This window comes from Phalacrocorax aristotelis, chromosome 14 (genome assembly GCF_949628215.1).
Source record: "Phalacrocorax aristotelis chromosome 14, bGulAri2.1, whole genome shotgun sequence".
NCBI classification, from domain to species: Eukaryota; Metazoa; Chordata; class Aves; order Suliformes; family Phalacrocoracidae; genus Phalacrocorax; species Phalacrocorax aristotelis.
The window spans coordinates 12,557,759-12,567,631 of record NC_134289.1 but is presented as its reverse complement, the minus strand read 5'-3'; positions in this window follow the sequence as shown (position 1 = coordinate 12,567,631).

Below are 9,873 nucleotides of genomic sequence, written 5' to 3'. Positions count from 1 at the left end.
AAGGGTCCAGATCTAAATATGTTCATTAAATAACTCATTTAATCCAAGAGCATGAGGGCAAAGGCTTGGTCCACTTCCCAGACAGCATATAGCTCTTGTGCAGGCATAAATATGCAGACATAAATTCTATCTGGAAAAAGAAATTAACATATAATAACTGTGGCAGAGTTTGAGTTTGGGAGGAGAGAGGAATATTTAGAGAACCCAGATCAAGCCTGTCATTTCTAAATACCTCCTTATCATAACGATAGTACTTGCAGTTCAACTAGCTGTATAGGCACTCTGATAGTGGCCAGCAGCAGGCGCTGAAAGAATGCAAGAATGAAACAGATACAGTAATGTCTGTTAATACAGTAATGAAACCTTAGTTTCTGGCAACTTTGGCCTTTAGAAACATACCTAGTATTTACATTGATATATTTAACACATTTTGATGGACTTTTATTCCATGAATTTGTTTAATTACTTATTTAAGATAATTCATACTCTTCATCTCCACAGCACACTGTGACATCGTTCCACAGTTTCATTGTTGTAAGAGGAAGGTACTTCCCTTCATTTTAAAATATCTACCAAAAAGCTCAAAGCTAATGGCCTTTAGGTTTCTGTAATAGGAGAAAAGAATAATCCTTCACTATTTGCCTTTCCTATGCTTGTCATGATTAGCTGGATTTTTATGATATCCCTCCTTTGTAATTCTTCTGTCAATTCATTTAATATTTCCTCTACAGAAGCTTTGATAATTTGCCTCAATCTTTTTCCAGCTCACTTTTATTCTTTTTTTTTCAAGTGAGGAGCTAACATTTGAAAGTGTTTTCAAGATATAGGTGGAGCTGGGACTAAGATAAAAATTGTAATGTTTTGTTTTCTACTCTTTTAATCCTTTGTCTATTAGAGAATGTGTTTTGTGCAGCTATTCAAAATGACTCGATCTCTTCTGGGCAGAGGGAGTTTATTTAGACCCTACCATTATTCGTAATTAGGCCATCATTTCCCTGTGTGTGTTGTTCTGCATTTACAGACACTGAACCTTATGTGCCTCTTTATCCCAAGCCATACAGGATGATAAGATTTTTCTGCAACTCTCTACAGTCAGTTTTAATTTTGAGTACTCCAAATAATTAAAAACCACTTTACTGTTCTGCTATTTCTAGATCATTTATGAATATATTGAATGACGCTGGTTCTAGCAAAGGTTACCTCTAATAATTATGCCTGTCTATTGTGAAAGCAGTCCTTATTCTGCCCTTCAGACTTCATCAGATAACCTCCTCACATATCCCAAGATAGCCTAGATAATAAACCTTATTGAAAAGTTTATAGAAATCAAAATGCATTGTTAACAGTATCTCCTTTATTCACCTTCTTGCCACCTCCTTAAAAACATGTTTAGAGAGAGGCTAGCGTTGCTTGCCTCCACAGAAGTCTCAGACTGTTTCCTTTTTGTAATCCTATCTGTGTTTAGTAATTCTGTGCTTTATTATAATGCTACAATTTATCTATGCAGAGATCAGATTTCTGTACTTTGATTTCCTGCATTCCTTGCAACTGTTTTTGTAAACTCATGCCACTCTCACCGCCTTCCATGCTATTAATCCCATAGTTGATTTAAATGGCATTCTGCATGTCAGTTAGTGATCTGGTGATTCATTGTTTTAATTCCTTATAAACTCTGGGGAATAACATCCAGTCCTGACAATTGGTTATCATTTATTTTATTGATTTGTTCTAAATCAATCTTCTGCCCTTTCAATCTGCAGGTTCATCCATCTACTTCCTGAAAACAAAAAGACCTTAAGTGGTTGAAATAAGTGTAAGAAATAATGCTGGAAAACCGATGGCTGAAGTAGTTAACTTATAGTAGAATATAATGTAAGGTGTTAACAAAATTGTAGTAAAATGGAATTTCTACTTCACATACTGTTTCACTGAAAAAGAAGAATTATGAGTCTTGCCCTAGAAATTCTTCAGCCCAGGATTAATTATTCATAGTTTATTTTTGTTGTTTGATGGATTCACTATCTTCTCTTTCCTTAATGTGTCCATTAGTTAATGTGAGATTTTTTTTTTTTAAATTAGAATGCATGAATTTAATGCATAAAGCAATTGACTTCAGAGGAACCAGAAGTGTCTTGAGCTCTTTTGGAGAGAGGATGAATTAAAGGGAGAGGAAGTAGAACATCATTAAAGGCTGTTACTGTCCTTTAAGAAGAAAAATTCTTTGGTTTAAAAAAAATAAAACGCAGTTATTTAAGAACAATGACAAGTTGGGTTTTGTGCTTTAAACAAGATGCCATCTTTGGAAAAATGGCTGGATTCATCAGGTTAAATCCATATAGGGAAACCTCAATATTTTTTATTCTGAGTAAGAAACTAAAGCTGTCTTGAAGTCTCTTGGAAAGCCTTTGTAGTTAAAAATAACTGTGTTTGTCTTTGGCCTCTTCAAAATCATGTGCTAAGGGCAACACAAGCATAAGATTGATAGGAAATGGATTTTTTTTTAAAAGAATAGATTACTTCAAATTTGTTGCCTTTTTTATTAATGAAAGCAGACTGAAAACTGCAGGAATAGGTGGATGTACAACAAGTATGACTTCCTTGGACCTGCTTTAAAAAATTCACATTAATCACTGATTTCCATTTCTGTCCAGTTCTGCCATGATTTGCTGAATAAATGATTTTGCATAAATGAAGTGCATGTAGAATGCAATTTTCTTACCAAAAAAAAAAATCATCTGAGCAACCTGACAATTGAATCAGGTTTGATCTTAAACTAGATCTAGTGGGAGTGGGCAGAAGGCTACAACTGCTGGTAGAGCAACATGAAATAAATTAGCAGCCTGTGAGAATGAATTATCTATCTACTGCACTCTGTGACTTCATTCTTGTCAAGATCCAAAAAGTGTTAGCATGACATAATGCATTTAATTTCTAGTAATCTATCCTCTAATTAGAGCAATAGTGATATTCGCAGCTACATTTCTAATACAGTTAAGATATATAGAAAGATGAAAAGGTGACTGGATCTCTCAAGTTGGAGGAGGTTGTTCTACAAATAGCAGGGAACGTTCTACATTAGTGGTCACTCGTTAGGTTGTTACAGTGGTAATTAGAGATCCAGGTGCTTTGTTATTTCTCCAGAGGATAGATAGTAGAATAACACCATATGCATGATGACAAAGTCCTTGAAAAATATTCCTCTGGTTGCAGTCTGTAGTGTTGTGAAATTAGTACTACGAGCAGCAGAATCAACCAAGTAGCCGGCTAAAGAGCTATTGTTGTAAAAGTCTTGCAGAAGGCAGTATTTAAGCGTAACAGTCTTAAAATACTGAACCCTTTTTCCAAATACTCAGAATTTTATTATGTTGTATGTTATTTATAAACATTTGATTAATTTAATCAACACGGGACTGATTCCTCAATAGTCACTGTCTTGAAGTCCATGCTTCTGAAGTGGAATTGAAGTAGACACTGCAAGGCACAGTTATCTTTGTGGAGAGGCAATAATAACAACACACATACAGATTGTGACATAAAATTGGCCAGAAAAGGGTATTTCTGTTGTGTGGAAAATTCTGGGTTGTTGACATTTTGTTTCATCCCATGCTGGAACAGAATGCTGACGTGGTGAAACTTCAGGCAAAACAGAACAATTTGTTTCAGTTTCTTTTGCAAATGTGGTTCTTCCCCAGCCGGGGGCTGCCTGGTGCACTGGCCTGCTGCCTGGTAGGCAAGCTGGAAAGAAGCCAGCCAGGCTAGCCAGCTGGTCGGGTGGCGGGGAGTGCCTGCCTGCCAGGCTTCTGGGGAGGGTTTTAGCAGAATAAACATGTTCTCAAGGAATATTTTTCATTCTCTTGATTCAGCGTTTTTATCAGAATATGGTTGATTGGCTTTAAAATACACTGTAGAAGTAGGGAAATGGGCTTGGGCTTTGGTCTGGAAAGCTCTGATTTTACTTTCTCACTGGTTACCTGCAGGGTCTGAATTTAGAAATCTCTAGAGATTGAAGTACAAAAGGCTTTTTTCCTGAGCTGAAGGACTAGATTATTAATTCATGCATAAATCTATGCATAAGCTACTGAGTAGAGGCATAGGAAGCAGACTTTTGCTGTGGGAGTTGCTTTTTGATCATCCTAATGAGGGCAGAAACAATAATGCGGAAAACATGCTGTGCCATGGAGATTGCATCTGGCTTCTGCAGTGGGGAAGGAGCCGTGAAGTGTGAGCTTTCCGGGTCCCTTGGACCATTGCCGTGTCAATTCCCAGAACAAGTTTCGACCTGTAAAGTCCTCGGGGAGTGAGAAAGAAGGAATCCCACACATCTGTATATTTTTCAGTGACTGATTATGCCCCCCATAAAATGGCAATGCCTTATCTGATCCTTTTTCCTCGTTTTATACCCTTTCACACGCGTAGAAACTATCTTCTCTTTCTTTTCTAGAGGAAATATAGACCTGGTCTTGCAACAATACCAAATGCTACTGAGCAGTGTGAAGTCAGTATGATCCAATTTGTCTGAGGGTTTGAGACAACTTACGCCAGTTGAATGCCTAGCCTTGTGTGTCTACTGTACTGCTGCCTCTTCCTTCAGTAATTTCACATATTAAACTTATTCTTCTGCCGCTTACCTTTAGCATGCTTTAGAAGATTCTTCCGTGGACTTTGATGTTTGTTATTATTCAAAGCTGGAAAATAAGTTAATGTATTTTCCCAGAACATAAAGATGTGGTAATTGTTTACAGCAGAGGTACATTTAGGTCGGTGTAATGTCTCTGGTAACAGATGATTAAAGAACAGTAAAAGAAGCCAGCATGTATCCTTTCCCTGGTATACTTCCTCAACTTTTAGTAATCGACTCCTTAGGGATTTTCTTTGCTGAAAGTTTCATCTTGTTTAATTGCACTTAAACTCACGAAAGTATTTATTTTGAACTTGTTTGTAATTTAGCTTCCAGAACACAAGAGTGACGATGAGTTCCACAAAGTAATTTTGGATTGAGAAAGAAAATGACTCATTCTTGTTTTCTCTTGCTGAAATCATCATCTGGCCTTCTCCTGGCTCTGATTTTCTGAAAACGTACCGTATTACCAGGGCAGGGAACACACGTCTCTATTAAATGCATCCTGTGTAACAGCTGAAGGATAAGAGTCCATGTTGATAAACTGCTAGAGTTCTGCAGGTCAAGAGTAGCTGGAAGGTGTGAGGAGAGTCCTGAAGAAACTAAAACTTCAAGTCATAATACTGGAAAATAGCTGTTGGGTCTGTCTAGCAATATAACACACATAAAAAAGAAAAGTTGACCTGCATTCTTTTTCGTGTGGCTGCCTGCAAAATTGTGAAGCTGTAAGCCTCTATTTTCTCACAGTATTTTTTAATGTTGTTCCCTGAAATAATAAAAATAATTCCTGGTCTGTGGTATCTCCCATATAAACCTATAGTAACAAATGTACTTGCATGCTGAGTAGAAGAATTAGTAATAGTAGTAGAAGTAAGCTTCCAGGCCTCCTCATCTAGGACTGTGATGTTATATTTAGTTCATAATGAAACATAGTAAAGGTTTAAATTGGAGATGGAGAAATCTAGAAGGGATGGTAAGTGTATGTGTGTTAAGAGCAAATAAAGCCTATAAGGTCAAATACTCACATTCCTGCTGACTGAACGGTGCAGCTGTATGATTATAGCAGATTTGCTATAACCGAGGGACGCAAAAGCTGCTGCTTTTGACTTCAGTGGCCCTACCAGGGAAGGGAGCAGAAAGGTGCGAATCAGTGTGAGGAAAGGTTTTTTAATTTCTCCAGTGGTGAATTATTATATTCCATCTCTAGAAAGGCATGCAACTCCTTTGGGATTGGGCTGACACATATTCTTTCCAATAGAACTATCTTATCTTGGTGCATGAAGTAAAGTATTGGAGGAACAGATCCTCCATCTCTTCAGACTTTCAAACCCATGGCAAGAAAATTGTCCTATAAATCAGATAAGCTATTATCTATGTCTCCATGAAACGCCACTTACAGCCATGTTAAAAGATATGTTTTGTGTCTTTGTCACTGCACTGAAGGATGATGAGATGTAGGAGAAAACCCATTAGATTAAAAAGGAGCTGGGGAGAAAATTTAAAACCAATATCCTAAGGATGACAGGGATGTAATTATGAACAACTCACCTGACTTTTGTTCTTGTTTCTCTATAAAGTGTTTTAGATTACTCATGTCTATTCTGTAGCCAAAAAGAATTCACGATAAAAGTAAATTCTAAGGATTCCTTTGAGGTTTTTTAACTTTCTCTGCATGGAAATTACTTGACAGAAAATGCCTGTGGACAAAAAATGAATTCTGCTTTGTGGACATATTTGCTCTATTAAAATTAGAAAAAGGGGAAGAAATATTTTGAAACATTTTTGAAAGCTTGAGACAGCATTTTAAGTTGCAGTTCTCTTGGTGGATGTTCACTGAAATGTCCTTGATTTAATTAAGCTGAACTGAGCTTAAGGCTTGATCCAGCATGTATGGCAGCATGGGGTTGAAATCTAAGACGTTGTTTGGAACGGCACCCAACACTAAATAATTCAGCCTGGGCAGTGCTGTAGTTTACTATCATGTGGGCATATATAGCCTTTGTATCTGTCTTGCCCCTGCATCCCTCAGCAACCCTCTTCAAGGAGGAAAGGAGTAGGAATGGATGGCTAGTATAGGTTGTCTTAGAAGGCTGGAGCGATGACATTATGGGAATTGAAACCTGTCCTGCTCACTCTCAGAATCTGAAAAGGGCCATATTTTCCCCAATATTCTCTTGTGGTCTAGGCTATTGGTAAATATTCTCAGTGATAATGGCTAAATATCTACAGTTTCTAAGCATGCTTTAAAAATATCTGTTGCCAAGAACTGAAAATTAGAGGAAAGCCCACTGTGTTGTCCACAAAAACTAGCCTTTGCCCATTGCTTTTGCAGCCTTTCTGGAACACGTTGACCTACCCTGAACTCTTTAGAGCGTTGTTCATTGCCTGAGATCCCATGGGCTGCACCTTTTGAACATGATACTAGGCAAAGAAAATGAGAACGTAGCAGGTTTTTAAGGAGATTTTTACTGTTTAGCCTGAAATGCAGGTTGAAAGGATGATGAAAACAGGAATTTAAGCCTGACTGGCTATTACTTATATTAATGTTCTCTATTAATGACACAGATTTAAGAAAACTTTCTATACTCCATGTCTAAAATTCTCTTAATTGTCATAGGTCAGCCAGGACAGCCACAAACACCCTTTCTTTGATACATTGTCATGTGTGGCATTCATTTTTTTTTTTAAATGGTCAGAAATGAGGTAAAGAATAATAGCACCCACCTAGCAATAAAGTAGAAGAAGAAACTAGATATAGAATGCCAAATGGTCAGCATCTAGTTGCCATGGCTGGGTGCTGCATGTTGAACTTCTCAATGTCTGAACACCAACCATTAGACAGAAGAGCATTGCAAGAGGGTGGGAAGCAGAAAGTGTTAGGAGGAGCTTGCTGTGGTGTTGGTATGTCTACAATATGTGCTTCAGCTGGCCTTGGGCTAATCTTTAATCTCTCAGCTGTTGATCATCACCACTCAGCCTTTATTTCTGCAGGGTTTCCTACCATTCACCTGCTGTTTGGCCTGCAGTTTGCCCGGAAAGCTTAGTTATCCTTTGGTGCCAGGCTTGCTTTGAGGCATATTCAGAGCAGGTATTGCAGAACAGATGGGTGGGCAGAGTGGTTTGCTTCTGAGCAAGAGTTTTTTACTAATAATATGACTGCCCTGAGTGGTGAAAGACAATTTCATTATGTGGCTGAGAGGTTGAAAAAGAAGAGAGTGCACTGATGCAGGGAGGGGGTTTTAATTGATAACATTTATCCTTTGAGAACCTGTGCATAGTTTTAGCTTGAGCAAAATGTGAGTGAGTGAAGAACTTGAAAATGTGAGCAGTTAAAGGAGCTGTAGAAATGTTGCGTAATTTGAGTGAGAATTATGTGGTTGAAACCGTTTCAAACAGTTTCACAGTGGAGTGACTGAAGTACAAAGCTGTCAGTGCATGAACAAAAGGTTCTTTCTTTGTTAACAGTAAGGCTCAGCTCTGCCTCATGTGATTGTGCTAGTAGAGAAACTCGGGCTCAGAGGAAGAGGCCCTGGTAAAAGGTGATACGGATATTCCTTGTGGTAACACTGATTCATATGTTGTCACCAGAGATAAAAATGGTAGTTGCTTGTGAAATGGAGATTGACTGGGAGGAGATTAACAACTTTTGTTTTGGTAAATTTATTCTTTGGTAATTGAATTACGCCAAGGATGGAATAGGGGAAGGGGGTGGGGGGGAAGCTAGGAGTGGAAAGCAGGACCTACTGGCCTGTGGCTGATGCTGTGTCCTGTGGAGTCGACAGGAAAAATGGCTGCAGAACCCTGACTGAAAAGAGGTAAGAGCTAAAATATGATTATCCTAGGATAACATAAAACAGGTCAGTGAGATAAGTTGGAAGAAAGCCAACTGAGTGCAGTCACGGAGAACATATGTGCTGATGAGATGACCCACTGCATGAAAAGCTGCTTAATTGTATTCTGCTAAGCTTATTCCTTTTATTTGGGATGGAGAATAGGAATAAAATTCACTTCAGTGTAAAGGAATCAAAATGTTGTAAACTTGTGTACAAGTGTGTGCTTTTTTACGTGCCTGAGAATTGAACCGGGACACTTTGTGCTTACGGAACGGGTCTGTTGACATACACCAGCTTCATGGGCTAATGCTGAGCCTGAGCTCCCAGATGTTCTAATTCCTTATGCAAGGGAAGGGGAACAGAAGCTTTTTGGTTCAGAGGAGAGGCTTGCAGGAATAGCAATGAATGTACTGTGCTCAAAAGCAATGAGTAACGCACCTAAAAGTTACTTTCTTTCTCCATGAACAACAGTTTGTGTTTGAGTGATATTTTCAGGTTTTCCTTTGTAAACAAGAGGTCAGGAACCTTGCTGGTTTATATCAGTTCAGCTTTTTCCATAACTGTTTAGTTGCAGGAGGTGTTGATTTCACCAAGTGTTGTGAAACATAGGGGTAAATTGTCAGAGTTGGCAAAGCCACATGCTGACTACAACGACGTGAGCAGGTAAGTAATCGGACAAATTGTGACAGCGGGGTATAAAGTGACTGAGTTCATTTATGGAAGTGAATGAAATCCCTCTGGCTTGCTCACTGGACATCTAGTTTTCTGCATTTGTTATGAGTAATGTTGGTCTCTAAAGGTACCTTTGATCACACAGTTAATGCACAAGTAGGTTATCTTTTACATGATGGGCTTGCTACTTGCTCACATTCTGTAGTTTTGTAGGACAAAGTGAATTAAAGGAAGCCTTCCCTTTGGTCATTATGTGTGGATGGGAAGTAGGCCATAGTCTCAGCCAAGCAGCATTCAGTCTCATTTCCCTGGCTCCCTAAATTTAACTTGAAGAGCTGTCAGTGGAGGAAAACCCTATTAGACTCTACAGCAGAGAAAACACTAATTTCCTTTGGCTGACAACTCCTACAAGGGGTTTTTCAGCTAAGTAGAAGAACAGCTGTGAAAAAATAAGCCTTTGCGCTTGATATCAAAGCGTCAGCCCAGTCCTCAACTATCCCTGCTAAACAGTCTGTTGGGAGTGTAGGTGCGTGTTAGAGGCTATAGACAGTGACAATAAAGCCAGTGGTGCCTAGACCCCAACATGTGTTGTCGTAAGGAAAAATGTTGAGAGGTGTTGGAGGTAGACTGCAGAATGGTAGGCTGGGTAGCTAGGAAGATGTGCCGTCCCCAACCTCCAGCTGTCTGCTGCCTCTGGAGTGAAGCAGAGGAGTCTCATCTGTGGCTGTGGCAGTGCATGGTTCTCCACAG